At 46.6% G+C, this 14,482-nt stretch overlaps 1 protein-coding gene across 2 annotated transcripts in view; it reads left to right on the top strand.

The window, feature by feature from the left end:
• SCLT1 (sodium channel and clathrin linker 1) overlaps positions 1 to 14,482 on the top strand; it is a 207,738-nt gene that overhangs the window by 106,702 nt on the left and 86,554 nt on the right. The window lies entirely within an intron of this gene.

Genomic DNA, 14,482 nt, shown 5'->3' with positions numbered 1-14,482 from the left:
ATTTACTCCATAAGACGCACCCACTTTAAAGTGCGTCTTATGGAGTGAAAAATACGGTAATGTTCAAAAAATACACATGAGCTTTGAACATTGAGACAACTTGCTTTAATGCAGAAATTTGTTAACCTTTCACCTTCATGGTTATGTTAACTTTACTTCGCTGCCTATTTCTGAATATTGTCACATACTGCCTTCTGCTGCCCCTCCCCTCTGCAGTTTTTTTAAGGAAATGACGGGCAACCCCAATGAAAGGTTCCCCCCCTCTCATACAGACACTCCCAAAACATCAAGGTTTAAAGAAGTTTGGAGCCCTTTTTTCTCTTCTTCTACTGTGTTCCCCGCACTAGGGCTTATTTTCGTGAAATGTCTTCTTTTTTTTCATGTTCAACAATCATCTCTCCCTTCCTCTCCTCCACCCCAATTCTTCCTATTTCCTTTCTCTCCCCCTCCCCCCATGTGTAGCATCTTTCCTCACCTCTCACCCATCCCCTTGTGCAGCAGCTCCGAGGCCTCCAAAAACAGCAGCAACGGGCTTCATCACAGCCTTTCCCGCCTGTTCAGAGTGCTGCCGCCGCTGCTATTTTGAAGGCTTTGGAGTTGGAGGTATGTCAGGCTCACATTGGGAGTGTCGGTGGGGTTCTGCATAGAGGGATGGAAGGGAGGGATAGAAAGACGCTGCAGAGGGAAGGCCCGGCTCTGGCGGGGAAGGCTGCAAAGCAGACATTCAGAGCGCTGCCGCTGTTTTTGGAGGCCTCTGAGCAGCTGCACAAGAGGATGGGTGAGAGGTGAGGAAAGATACTGCACATGGGGAGAGGGAAGAGAGAAAAAAAAGAAGAATTGGGAGAGGAAGGGAGAGATGATTGGCAAATCGGGCAGCACTAATGTCAGGGATGGAGTTGGAAAGAGTTGGGTGGCTTTGGGGGTTGATCTTAACTAGGGCTTATTTTGGGAGTATGGCTTATGTTAGGAGCATCTTTAAAAATCATGCTAGGTCTTATTTTTGGGGAAACATGGTACCAGACCTTCAGGGGGAATTCTATATCCTCTCTGCCCCCCCTAAAACCTCCCCCATCTGTTAAAAAGAGCTGAAGCAATCCCCATTCACTCGTGCATCATCATTCCTCAGGTATTAAATGGTGCTAGCCAGCCTCATTCTCTCCCGTGTCCCAGAGCAACTGGGCTGAATGGGAGTTCCTTGTGGCCTTTAGCTGTCACATAAAAGGATTTGAGAGGGGCTGGAGTGCTTGAAGCCTCTCCTGATGTTCTGAGGGTGTAAGAGAGGGGACATAAGGACTATCTGCCTATAGACATTTGGAGATTGTCATTGTGTTACCACCAGTAGGAAAGTGCTTTATGTCTCTGCTAATTTCTGGTTGTAACATTCACTAAACTGTGTTACTACAAATTAGTGAAAACCATAGTAATTTAATGTGATAAAACATTGCTTTTAATTCAATTAGTAAACAGACACCTAAATCATTTGAATTAACACTTCGACTCAGATTTTAGCTACTGTGATTCCTTTGTGTGTGCTTAACGCTTTGCTGAGAAGCTGGAATCGATTTGTAAAGTTTGTATAGAAAATGACATTGATTCATTTCTGCCTCCAGCGCACACCTACCTCAGAGCACAAGTGCACTTGGCTGCTGCAATTCATGTCAACATGAGAAATCAAAAAGACAGGTCTCCAGGTCATAATATACTTCGCAATTGGATACTTCAGAAGAAAGGTTTTCAAACTTAGTAGCTGTGCCTTCATCCTGAAATGTTTTGGTATTGGCTATGGCTCGGTAAAGTCAGAGTACTGCCTTACCTCAGTCTCATAACTGAAATTTGTGATAAACAGAGGATTAGTAGCCATATTGGTCCTGGAGAAAACTGGAATCCATGTAAGCTCTATTACAAAGATGGGTTTTTAGTACTTTCTGGGGATAGAGTTCAGGTCTCCCACCATCAAACCCCCTAAATCACTAGGGGTGTTTTTTGTGGTTTTAAATTCATGATCCTTTTTTGGTGTGAAAATCTGGTGGCAGCCATCTTGGATTTTTATCAATCTTTTTTTCAACTTCTTTTTTCTGCCTCATAAACCCTCAATTTAGTTTAAAATCATTAGGGATGGGCTTCTCCACTTCTACTGACTTGAATTCATGTGTACATTTTGCCATATTATCGGCACAGGAGTGTCATAGAAACATAGAAATAGACGGCAGATAAGGGCCACGGCCCATCTAGTCTGCCCACCCTAATGACCCTCCCCTACCTTTGCTTAGTGAATAGAGCCCACGTGTCGATCCCATTTGGCCTTAAAATCAGGCACGCTGCTGGCCTCAATCACCTGCAGTGGAAGACTATTCCAGCGATCAACCACCCTTTCAGTGAAAAAGAATTTCCTGGTGTCACCTCGTAGTTTCCCGCCTCTGATTTTCCACGGATGCCCTCTTGTTGCTGTGGGTCCCTTGAAAAAGAAGATATCTTCTTCTGCTTCGATGCGGCCCGTGAGATACTTGAACGTCTCAATCATGTCCCCCCTCTCTCTGCGTTCCTCGAGCGAGTATAGCTGCAGTTTGTCCAACCGTTCTTCGTACGGGAGATCTTTGAGTCCCGAGACCATCCGGGTGGCCATTCTCTGAACCGACTCCAATCTCAGCACATCTTTGCGATAATGTGGCCTCCAGAATTGCACACAGTATTCCAGGTGGGGCCTCACCATGGATCTATACAATGGCATAATGACTTCCGGCTTACGGCTGACGAAACCCCTGCGTATGCAACCTAGGATCTGTCTTGCCTTGGATGAGGCCTGCTCCACCTGACTGGCAGCCTTCATGTCCTCACTGACGATCACCCCCAAGTCTCGTTCTGCTACCGTTCTTGTTAGGATCTCACCATTAAGGGTACTGCGTGTCCTAGCATGCAAGGGGAGGGGGTAGGAGCTTTGGCCAGATGCTCAAGGCCCAGAAGAATCAGTGGCAGGCTCTTTGGGCACCGGCACGTCCTGTGGGTTGGTGCTGTGTGCTGGTGCCCGATCCGATAAGCGTTCTCAGGGGTGAGGTGGAAGTGCACCAGTGGCCTTGGGGGTTAGGGGGTCTTTTTGGGATGGGGTGGGGTGGAAGTGTGCCAATGGCCTTGGGGGGCTCTTTTTGGGATGGGGAGGGATGGAAGCGTGCCAATGGCCTTGGGGGCTCTTTTTAGGGATGTGGAACGAATCGTCCGCATTTCCATTGTCTTCTATGGGGAAAAGTGCTTTGATATACGAACACTTTGGTTTACGAGCATGCTTCTGGAATGAATTATGCTTGCAAACCAAGGTTCCACTGTATATGTATTTTTAAATAAGGCAGGCTGAGAACCAGGTTGAAATGCCACTGCTGCTCCCTGCGATCTTGGACAAGTCACTTAATCCAGCATTGCCTCCGGTAGACATGTCTAATGTCACTCACCTTAAACACCCGAGAAAGTCATGAGCAATATCCGAATAAATAAAGTAGCATTTTGTAAGAATTGTTTTTACTTCAGAGAGGGGTAGGGAGGTCTAAACAGCAGCCTTCCCTGATGGTTGTCCAATACTCTTTTTGTCTACTATGGAAGTTGTTTGTGTGTTAGTACTTTATTTTAACACTTAAGCATAAGAACATAAGAATTGCCGCTGCTGGGTCAGATGTGCCCAGCAGTCCGCTTACGCAGCGGCCGTCTGGTCAAAGACCGGCAGCCTTCTGGTCAAAGCCAGCACCCTAACTGAGACTATCCCTACCTGCGTACGTTCTGGTTCAGCAGAAACCTGTCTATCTTTGTCTTGAATCCCTGGAGGGTGTTTTCCCCTATAACAGACTCCGGAAGAGCGTTCCAGCTTTCTACCACTCTCTGGGTGAAGAAGAACTTCCTTACATTTGTACGGAATCTATCCCCTTTCAACTTTAGAGAGTGCCCTCTTGTTCTCCCTACCTTGGAGAGGGTGAACATCCTGTCTTTATCTACTAAGTCTATCCCCTTCAGTACCTTGAATGTTTTGATCATGTCCCCTCTCAATCTCCTCTGTTCGAGGGAGAAGAGGCCCAGTGTCTCTAATCTTTCACTCCTCCAACCCCTTAACCATCTTAGTCATTCTTCTCTGGACCCTTTCGAGTAGTACCGTGTCCTTCTTCATGTACGGTGACCAGTGCTGGACGCAGTACTCCAGGTGAGGGCGCACTATGGCCTGGTACAGCGGCATAATAACCTTCTCCGATCCATTAGTCCTAACTGGTCTACTCATTTTAAATTCTGGTGCAATGCCAGTTATCCTGTTTATCTTTGACTTTCCACTCACTGCTTTTCAACTGCGTATTGTCGAGGTTTATCATGTGTTTCCTTGAATGTCACCGTGTTGTTTCGACCACTACTCTTTAAGTGACAAAATGTTTTGTTGATGTTTCTTTTTGAATGTGCCCCAGATTCTGAGTTCAAGAGCTCATTCTTTGTTGACTAAACTACTTCCCAACTGCAAGTTTTTTCACCTTTTTTTTTCTTATTTATTTATAGATTTTCAAAGCAAATTCAAGACATACAAGATAACACAACATAATTATAATAGAAGAAAGAAAAACTATCAGCTTAAATCCAGCTCAAGTCCTCAAATAGGATTCAAAATGTAAATATGAGCGAGAATAAAGAAAATCCTTTCTTAAAGAAATTATAGTAAGATAGCAGAGCACTCTCCAGTCTAGACATCGACCAAAATGTTGTCAATTGGGGAGGGTCAAAGACAACAAATTTATGTGATTTAGAATTAATTATACATTTACATGGGTGACGAAGAAAAAAGGTAGCCCCCAAAGCTAAAACACCAGGTTTCATTAACAACAATTCTTTCCTACGTCTTTGTGTCTCATGTGCTAAGTCTGGGAACATATTATCTTTAAATCCCCAAAATTAGTTTTGTTTATTTTTGAAGTACATTCGTAGCAACCAAGTCATATCTAAAGTAAGGGCAACTGTCAAAAGTAAGGTAGCTGGAACAGCTACTTCCCTATCAGAGGCTTCTAATAAAGCTGAAACATTCAACGAGTCCTGGTTCACATTTTGGCCTAGATTCACAAAGCAAACCAATCGTGTACCAATCAGTTTGCGACCCCTGCCCGATTCACTCGCCTATCTTCCAACCATCCTCCGCATGCAAATGAGGGCAACGGATTGCAAAGTAGGCAGGGACATGATTCATTAAACAAAACCCTGCAAAACCAACTGGGCTGACCGATCAATAAAAAGTGACTTCTGAGAATCAGTCGCTGAAGCCCTTTGCGATTGCCTTGCCTTCTGCAGCCCTGGTCATGCCTGCCTGCCCCGAACACATCCGCGGCTGCCGGGAGCCACGGGCATACCCATTCGCACCCGTCTCCAGGCAATCCAGGCTACATGATCCTCTGTAACTGTACGGGCTGCAGCCCCCGCTCGCCTATATCCTTCTGCTGGGCATGGGGAAGCCACAGCTCGATCCTTACCCTGTAGCCTATGCGGCTGCCCTATACCAAACACCCTGCCTGCCAGCCCCAACTCTCCCACCCTTCCGCACACTGCAAGCACCGCGGGCTCCCAAAAGTTGCTCGATCGAGGTCCAGCACGTGTAAACAAGAAATAGAAGAAGAAAAAAACCAACTCCGATGGCGCGGGGATCGCTAAAGCGCGATCCATGCCTGCAGATGGTGGCATTCCTCTGATCGCCCTAATCTGCATGTTGGAGTTTCCTGAATTCGTTGGACCTGCCCGGATAGGGCCCGATCGGGCAGGTTAGTGAATCCTGGCCAAATGTTGGTTATTTTGCACCTTACTTGGAAGGCAGTAGACTTGTGCGAAGGGTGGTAATGAAGCCTCAGCGACCTCCAATATTTCAATCAAGTAACGTTTCAGCAGGAGTTGTTGTGGTAATCCTAGGAAAATTAATCAATCTAAGATTATTATTTCTAGAAGCATTTTCAAGTGATTCAAGTTTTCTTCTTAGATTTGTATTATCTTTGATTAGCGTCTCGTGTATTTGTTTAGAAGATTTTATCTCTTGCTGCATATTTTCCACTGTAGTTTTAGAGTCGCCAGTCAATTGCTTTGAATTGGCAATATCTTATCATGTTCTTTTTTTTTAATTTTAATTCTTTATTCATTTTCAAATCAAAACAAGTGCACAAAAATACATCATACAAGTAATCCCCATATAGCACTATAATATCTAACACATAAAATCTAATAGTGTAATAACCTCACCCACCCATCCACCCTTCATCACATTTTCAACTGAAAATATACACGTTATAAACCATATTATAACATATCTTGTAAAATTACCCCCCAACTCCACCCTCCCCCTTGAGTGTGCTAAATACAGTTAAGAAAAAAAAAAAGAAAAGGAAAAGAACTTTTAACTTTTAATTTGTTCTTTTAATCTCCCTTCAATCTGTTGGAATCGAGGGTTAATAGTCTTTGCCAAATTAGCCACGAGATCCCACAAAGCGTCCAGTGTTACTTTGCGGGGTTTTTGAAATTGAGAAAACCTTTTATAGTAGAAACCTAGTGGTTAGTGTAGTACCTGGGGAACTGGGTTCGATTCCCACTGCAGCTCTGACCTGCATTGCCCCAGGTCCAAAATAAGTGCCTGTTTATAATATGTAAACCACATTGATTGTAACCACAGAAAGGCAGTATATACTACTTCTGCTTATCATTTCTGTAGCGCTACTAAACATAAGCAGCGCTGTAGATCAAAACATAGAAGAGAGAGTCCCTGCTCAAAAGAGCTTACAGTCTAGTGAAGACAAACTGGACAAGAAGGTGCATCAAAGGGAATGATAATTACTCCAACCAGGAAAAAAGAACAAAGCTGGTCAAATGGAGTACAATGATTTTAGACCAACTTCAAATGTCCTTTTTGGTGAAAAAGTGGGAGATTACAGCTACTCCAAAACAGCCACCAGACTAATCTGAAGACACCGATTCGCGAGAGTTACCCCGCTCTTAATGGCTACCTGTAAAAAAGAGGATTCAATATAAAATTGCATGCATGGCACTCAAAGCCATTTAAGGAGAGATTTCCAAAGGACCAATCTCAGACATCACTGTTTCAAACTCTTTCTCCAACTCGAGATCGACGCAACGCTTTAAGCTGGAGTTTCCTTCACCATTGCGTTGTACACTGGAAGACGTTACCTCGAATCAGAAAATAATGGTATATATTAAACAACTAAGGCTAGTCTTGCATGGTCTGTGTCCTTATATGGCCATTTGGTTGAGGATGACTCCAGTAGATTGAACCTAAGCACAGTACCGGCCAGAGCTTTGGGTTCTGGCCCAGAAATAGGTAAGAAAAAGGAAAATTTAAATTAAAGCAGTAATTTAAAGAGAGGGTAAGGTTGGGCAGACTATATGTGTTACTAAGTAAATCCATTTCCGCATTCCAAGCTCCCAAAATGTAGAATAGCCTCCCACAGCACCTGCGTCAAACGAACACATATTAAAGCTTTAGGACAGGGGTGTCAAAGTCGGTCCTCGAGGGCCGGAATCCAGTCGGGTTTTCAGGATTTCCCCAATGAATATGCGTTGAAAGCAGTGCATGCAAATAGATCTCATGCATATTCATTGGGGAAATCCTGAAAACCCGACTGGATTCCGGCCCTTGCGGACCAACTTTGACACCTGTGCTTTAGGAGAATGCTAAAGAATCATCTCTTCAAACTTATAATTCAATCTGCAGAACATTTCAACTTCATCAACCTGTAATTAATTGTTCATGACACCAAAAAGGGAGCCAAAGGAGACCTTAACAACGAGACGATCAAGGCACTACAAAGGAGTCGTGAGGAGGAGATGTTAATAATTCAGCTACGGGTGTGCAGTTCAAAGTTCACGTTATTGACAGTAGCACTGTGAGGACTTGAAGACTCGACACTGACAGTGTTTCGGCATCTAGGCATCTAGGCCTTTGTCAGGAGTCTCAATGGCTGGTAGTTCTACCACATAAATAGAGCATTCAATACAGGTCAAATTTAGAAGCGAGCAGGAAACTATCTGGTGTCCAAAGCTACTATCAATAAAGTAAACTTTGGTTGTTGTTTTTTTTTAATATAATTCTTTATTCATTTTAACATTTACAATAAGTGAAACAGTATATAACATCCATTTGGTCTTACAAAACTCAATTTCTAATTCCATATCCCTCCCCTTCCCTATTCAATAACATTCAACTCCAGACAAATATATAATAACCTCCCCTTCCCCACATTGTTACTCAAAGAAAACCAAGAAATCCACACACCCCTTCTTGGATGTGCATATTTAAGGGGAAAAACTTGATATTCAATCATTACAGTATTTTGTTAATAAAGTGACCTTTGAACTGCACACCCGTGGCTGAATTATTAGCATCTCCTCCTCACGACTCCTTTGTTCATGACCGCTGTTCAGAAATCTTGTTGTAAACTGCTTTGAATCCTCGTTGAAACTTTCATTATAGAAGAAAATGTATGGTATGGTACCTTAATAAAATGATGGTAAAATAGATATTTAGAGTCAAATTCAGCACATATTTTCTACAGTATAATACCTTACTAAAAAAAATAAACTTTACTATTAGCACCCAAAGCTAATCTCGTGCAAATTTCTCAGTAGAAAAATAAACCATAGTAACAGTAGATGACGGCAGATAAAGACCCAAATGGTCCATCCAGTCTGCCCAACCTGATTCAATTTAAATTTTCTAAATTTAAATTTTTTCTTCTTAGCTATTTCTGGGCAAGAATCCAAAGCTCTACCCAGTACTGTGCTTGGATTCCTACTGCCGAAATCTCCGTCAAAACTTACTCCAGCCCATCTACACCCTCCCAGCCATTGAAGCCCTCCCCAGACCATCCTCCTCCAAACGGCCATACACAGACACAGACCGTACAAGTCTGCCCAGTAACTGGCCTAGTTCAATCTTTAATATTATTTTCTGATTCTAAATCTTCTGTGTTCATCCCACGCTTCTTTGAACTCAGTCACAGTTTTACTCTCCACCACCTCTCTCGGGAGCGCATTCCAGGCATCCACCACCCTCTCCGTAAAGTAGAATTTCCTAACATTGCCCCGGAATCTACCATCCCTCAACCTCAAATTATGTCCTCTGGTTTTACCATTTTCCTTTCTCTGGCAAAGATTTTGTTCTACGTTAATACCTTTCAAGCATTTGAACGTCTGAATCATATCTCCCCTGTCCCTCCTTTCCTCTAGGGCAGGGGTGTCAAAGTCGATCCTCGAGGGCCGCAATCCAGTCGGGTTTTCAAGATTTCCCCAATGAATATGCATGAGATCTATGTGCATGCACTGCTTTCAATGCATATTCATTGGGGAAATTCTGAAAACCCGACTGGATTGCGGCCCTCGAGGACCGACTTCGACACCTGTGCTCTAGGGTATACATATTCAGGGCTTCCAATCTCTCCTCATACGTTTAAAACAGTGCTAAAACCATGCTAAAACCAGTAGAAAAATGACAACTAAGACTAACTTCACTACAATTTTAACTTCAGTTTGCCTCTGAGGGCCTGTACTTTATAAAGGAATCGCACAAAAGGAAATGAGACGATTACAACCAATACAAAATACTGCAATAAAAATCATCACAGGTAAAAGAAAATTTGACTGTCATACCATTACTAAAGAACGCGCATTGGCTTCCTATCAACCATAGAATAACTTATAAACAGGCGCTCATCACATTTAAAGTTTTACAATTCAATGCGCCATCTGTCTAGAATCTGTCTTTAGTTTGGAGGAGGAAAGAGTTGCTATGGAGGTTTTGAACCACATGGTGCTGCTTTTATATGATAAAATGAACTATGTTAAGAGGTGAAATAACTCAGTGAAAACCTGAAGCAGTCGTGGCTCCTGAAGACGCTGATCCAGCGAAACACAGCCCTGTATTGGGTCGACTGAACAACATGATTGTAGAGTCCAATGGTGAAATCAGAAAGCATAAACTATAATCATTGTGGTTGAGCAACATGAGACTGTGGTAACAATTTGCAATACAGCAAGAAAACGTGTGATAATTTTAAAAATGGGACACTATGGTGTTGAAAGGAACTGAAAAGGCTTTGCTCCAGTCCAGGTTTTCTAGCCCAATGGGGTATTCCTGTTGAGCTGTTTTATAAAGCAAACAGTTGTGTAGTGTGATTTGTTCACAGCGAATGTGGTTTGGTAAGATGTTATTTTAATCGGCATGATATAAATATATTTATTATGTGGTAATAAAAATCAAAACATAAGTGCAATAAAAGGCTTTTTAAAGTGAGTAGCTATTTCTAGACCGAATCGTTATTCCATATTCTCCTTCCAATCCGAGGACAAAAATCTACTTACTATTCCATCCCTACGAATTATAAATACTAGACATACCACACTCTTGTCTGTCACTGCTCCCCAAACGTGGAACCTACTACCAGCTCAGGTAAGAGAAGAAAAGAACCTCAAAAAATTTAAACCAAAACAAAAAAATTTCTTGTATAGAGACACTTTTAATTAATTTGCCTTTTCAGCTAAGTTACTATTTCCATTTGAAGTAGGCAAGTACTGATCTAATATAATATAACTAGTGTTTAAGCCCGTTAGATTAACGGGTGCTAGATGTCTCCTGCTTTTGAACTTGGGCAGGGGCAGAGGCAGAGCCGGGGCGGGAGGGAGTGACGGTGGGAGAGCAATTTCAAAGCCTCAGCAGCGGCGGCTCCTTGACCAATCCGCGCTTACAACGTCCCCACACTTGCGGTCTGGCTGGCTCCCCCACCAAAGCCCTTCGCAGCGGCAGCCCCTCCCGCATCCGTCCCCACGTCCCAAGCCTCTCCGAAGACCGGCTCCCACGAAAATGGTACCCCTCTGTCCAAAGCCGTGGCAGCAGCCTCCCTCAAGACACATTTCAAATCTGACATATTGTAATCACAAAATAGAAAATAAAATTATTTTTCTTACCTTTTGTTGTCTGGTCATTATTCATATCATGTAGGGGTCCCAGGCTATGGTTGGCTTTTGATAACTCGCTTGCCAGGGCCCCTTCTTTCTTCTTCCCTCCCTCCATCCCGGCAGCTGAAGACAGGCACCTCCCCCCAGTGGTCTGAGACAGGAGGGAGCAGTTAGGAGAGGGTCTGAGGGCAAAGAGGGGCTCAACAGCGCACAACCACCTTTCCTTCCCTCCCTCCATCAAGTGCAGTGCAGCTCCACCAATGTTAAAAGGAGCCGCGTCGAAATCGGAGGCCTGCCACTGCCGTAGCACTTTCCCCTCTGCCTTGGTCCCGCTCCTTCTCTGACATATGGGACCGCGGCAAAGGGAACGTGTTACGATGGCGGCAGGGCTCCAATTTCAAAGCAGCTCCTTTTAACATAGGCGGAGCTGAACTGAAGGGAAGGAACGGTGGGGCCGGGTGAGGAAGGCCGCCTGCTAGGTAGGGGGATAACAATGGCGCTTATGCTCAAGCCCCCGCCGCAGCTCCTCTCTCGATCCTGGTGCGGTTCGAGAGAGGAGTCGTGGCGGCGGCTTGAACATAAGCGCGATTGTTGTCCCCCTACCTAGCCGCGAGGCTGCGGCGGGGTTTCCATGGCAACCCGATCGCGGATCTCAGTGTAGGGCCGGGTCTGGCGGCGCCGTGTAGGGCGGAGGCGGGACCTCAGCACTGCACCTGTGGAGGGGATTGACTGGTGACGTACAACCCGCGCATGCGCACTAAAAAAAAACGGGACAGCTCAGGGAACACGATTTTTTTAGAGCGCATGCGCGTCTACCATTTTATTATATTAGATTCCTATTGTTTTATCCTTATTTGTTCTTTTTCCTATATCAAATTGTAGCTCTTCCCCGATTTCCCTATGAAATGTACGTCTGTCTATCCCTATATTGTATGTCTCCCTCTTTTACCAGATTTTTTGTTTATTGTTCATCGCTTTGTAATCTTTGAAAAAAGAAATTTTATCCCAGGACAAGCAGGCATGATATTCTCACATGTGGGTGACGTTATCTACGGAGCCCCGATGCGGACAGCATTTCAAGCAAACTTGATTGAAGATTCAAGCTTGCTGTGCTGCATCACGCATGCGTGCCTCCTACTCCACTAGAGGGCGCATCCCCTTCTTTGCACCGCAATTTCTTGTTTTTTTATAGTTTAAAAAGTCGCTGTGTTTATAGTTAAATTATTTTTCCTGCTCATCGCATTTAACGCGCTTCGTACACGACCCGGGGGCTCCCGGGTCGTCGCGGCCGCGTGGCCTGCTAGGCCGCGGTCGCCTGATTTTTTTCTATGTCCCGGCCTGTTACCGGCTTTAAAAAGTGCACCAGGTGCGAGCGTCTATTATCCATCACAGACCCGCATCGCTGGTGCATCCTTTGCCTGGGGGCCGACCATCCGACAGAAACTTGCCTCCGGTGTGCAACCTTCCAACACCGGGCGCTCCGCCGCCGACGGGCCCGCATGGTAGACCTGTTTGCTTCCGACCAACCCTCGGCCTCGAGGTCGGCCCCGGCCTTGACCTCGGCCTCGGGTACCTCGGCCCCGCCTCTGGACTCGACCTCGAAGACCCCGAGTTCTCAAAAATCCTCGGCTCCGGGTAAGTCCCCTCTTCCTTCCTCAGGTTCCATGCCTTCGAAGAAGCCAACCTCGGGGACAATGGCCGGGAGTTCCTTACCCACGGCCCCAGCGAAGCCCTCAAAGACCTCTGAACGTGCCTCCACCACTCGGGAATGCTCAAAATTGAGATCGCCCTCGGTGGAGTGCACCGCAGCCTCGGACATGCCGTCGATGCTGTCTGTGCCGGTGTTCCAGGATATGCTCCGAGCAATGATCACGACGGAGCTATCGGCTGCCTTGGCTCACCTTCACCCAGCCCCGACCTCGACCTCGTGTGCGCCGGACCAGTCTGAACCCCGAGTCGAGACTCCTCGGGAAAAAGTGCGCCATTTCTGCCGCCTCTCTTCTTCCTCAGATTCCTCTCCGAGGCACTCAAGGCGTTTGTCCCCGGTGGAGCTGCGCGGGGTGAAACGCAGGTTGAAGCCCCTCGACACCTCGGGCCGCCGACTTTCCAAAAAGGCCCAGAGTTCACCACCGACCCGAGGCCGCTCGCCCTCGACTCGATCGGGGGAACCTCTGCGGGTTACCGAGCTGTCTCTCGCTAACCCCAAGCTGTTGCTGACTCCCCCTCAGACCGGGGCTCCGGTCCGAGGCTCTAGGCTTTCGCCGAGGGAGTTCGGGGAGAGGTCTCCGACCCGACATCAGTCGGTGCCCCTTACCCCAGCGTCGTCCCCGAGGGGTTCCTCGAGGCGACGCAGGTCCTCGACCCCGGAACGCTTCCATAGCGCGTCCCCGGTGTCGGATCGAGGGTCCGAGCGAGAACCTCGCTACTCGAGGGAAGCTTCTCCTTCCTTCTCAGCGAAACGGAGGTCGCCGTCCCCGCAAGGGGCCACGGGATCACACCGGCCTTCCTTTACGAGGTTCATCCAGGACATGGGACGTGCCCTTGACTTGGACTTACAATCTGACTCGAGGTATTCCAAGGAATACCTGGCGGAGCTGAATATGCCTTCTCCTCCACGAGAGTCCCTCCGGCTGCTACTGAACCCGGTGCTCCGGCAGACCCTCATCAGGAACCTCGAGACTCCTTACATGGTGACGGCCGTCCCATCTAAAATGGAGTCTAAATACCGTACAGTGCCCTGCCCGGGGTTCGAGCAACCACAGTTGTCCCACCAATCTTTACTGGTGGAGTCTTCTTTAAAGAAAGCTCACCCCTCTAGGGTATCCGCGGCGGTCCCTCCAGGACGCGAAGGCAGGACACTGGACAAATTTGGCCGCCGTTTATATCAGAATTCTATGATGGCTTCTAGAGTTCTGAACTATACATTCACCTTTTCCTCTTACCTGAAACACCTCATTAGGCTGCTGAGCGCCTTCTCGGTGGATTTACCTGCCCTCCGCCTGGCGGCGTTTGGCCTCCTCCTCGAGGATTTTTCACACCTCCGACTGCACCTGTTCCACGCCGCTTACGACAGCTTCGAACTTTCATCAAGGGTCGCAGCCTTTGCGGTGACCATGCGCCGGCTGACGTGGCTGCGGCTGGTCGATATGGACCCTAAACTCCAAGATTGGTTAGCTAACCTTCCTTGCGTCGGTAAGGAACTGTTTGATGACACTATCGAGGCAGCTACGAAGCGGCTATCGGAACACGAACGTTCCTTTGCTTCCCTCGTCCAGCAAAAGCCTAAACCGCCGGCCTCTAGACCTTTCCGGGGATTGCCTCGTCGCTACCCCCAGAAGTCTACCCCGGCCTTTTCCAGACCGCCACCTCGGCGCCCCCAGGCTCATTCTAGGGCTTTACCAAAATCGCAGCCTACTGCGCCTGCAAAGCCGTCCCCGTCCTTTTGACGGGATGAGCGGACGGGGGCTGGCCCCCTCCGCGCCTCCGCCTGGCCTCCTTCCCATCGGGGGACGCCTATGAGCCTATTACC

This window comes from Geotrypetes seraphini, chromosome 1, assembly GCF_902459505.1.
Source record: "Geotrypetes seraphini chromosome 1, aGeoSer1.1, whole genome shotgun sequence".
Lineage (NCBI taxonomy): Eukaryota > Metazoa > Chordata > Amphibia > Gymnophiona > Dermophiidae > Geotrypetes > Geotrypetes seraphini.
Note: the sequence above shows the minus strand (reverse complement) of the source record. Positions and strands in the feature narration are given on the sequence as shown.